The following is a 1,445-nucleotide window of genomic DNA, read 5'->3' as shown; positions in this document are numbered from 1 at the left end:
GCTCTCTGGGGCTCACACCCAGCCTCCCGCACTGTCACCTGTCCCACCTGCACCTGAGCTGAGTCCGAGGACCACCCATCCAGAAGCAACACAGCTTCAGAGCTCGGAGGAGCCATGGCAGGAGGGTGGCCCCAAACTTGCGCTGTCCGACCACTAGAGGGCGCGCGAGCACCACCGTCCAGCAGCTCTCAGAAACGCAGGTCCTCTATTGAGGTCCTACTGTGTGCTGGGAGCAGGGAGTGTTACCACCTCAGGTCCTCACAAGCACCTTCCACGCGGCAGACCAGGAGGGCGGCTCAGAGAGCGGCGCTGTGACTCAGTGTCCCCGTTTACAACACCGGGCAGCGCATCCCCGAGCTGCCAGAAGGTCTCAGTGAGAAAACAATGGGCCACATGTTGGCAGAATTTCTGCTGCGTCATCATCGTGTGTGCTCAGCAAATGGCATTTGGTTGTTTATTTTTAAAAATATATATTTTATTGATTTTTTTACAGAGCGGAAGGGAGAGGGATAGAGAGAAACATGGATGAGAGAGAAACATCGGTCAGTTACCTCCTGCAAACCCCCTACTGGGGATGTGCCCACAACCAAGGTACAAGCCCTTGACTGGAATCGAACCTGGGACCCTTCAGTCTGCAGGCTGACGCTCTATCCACTGAGCCAAACCAGCCAGGGCTAGTTGTTTATTTTATTTATTATTTTATTTTATTTTATTAATTTCAGAGAGGAAGGGAGAGGAAGCGAGAGATGGAAACATCAATGATGAGAGAGAATCATGGATTGGCTGCCTCCCGCAAGCCCCCCCATTGGGGATGGAACCTGCAACCCGGGCATGTGCCCTGACCAGGATTGGAACCCTGACCTCCTGGCCCATAGGTCTACGCTCAACCACCGAGCCACACAGGCTGGGCTGTTTCATCCCTTTATAAGGGCGCCAATCCCATCATGGTGGTGGGGGGGCGGGGCTCCCCATGACCTCATTCAAACCCAATCACCTCCCAAAGGCTCCACCTCCACATGCCATCACATTGGGGATTGGGGCATCAACAAATGAACTTGGGGGGACACGAACTTTCAGTCCTAGAACCCAATGCCGGCAGCTGGAAGAGGCTAGTGGAGTGTTCCCCACTGTTCATTTCCGGGAAGTCGTGACCCCACGGTTAGTTTGTGGGGAGGGGTTCGAGACTGAATGAAGCCTTAAGAAGGGGACGAGCAAAGAACCCCCCCTCTTTAGCATCGAGGAGTGAAAAGCATTAACCAACGTTACAGCCTCCCTGATCAGCCCCAGACTCTTAAAGAGGCTGGTAAACGTTAGCTGTTCCCCCATACACTTACTCCATTGAGCAGCGGTTCTCAACCTGTGGGTCGCGACCCCTTTGGCGGTCCAACGACCCTTTCACAGGGGTCGCCTAAGACCATCCTGCATATCAGATATTTACATGACAA

This window comes from Myotis davidii, unplaced genomic scaffold (assembly GCF_000327345.1).
Source record: "Myotis davidii unplaced genomic scaffold, ASM32734v1 scaffold1199, whole genome shotgun sequence".
In the NCBI taxonomy this organism is placed as follows: Eukaryota; Metazoa; Chordata; class Mammalia; order Chiroptera; family Vespertilionidae; genus Myotis; species Myotis davidii.
Note: the sequence above shows the minus strand (reverse complement) of the source record.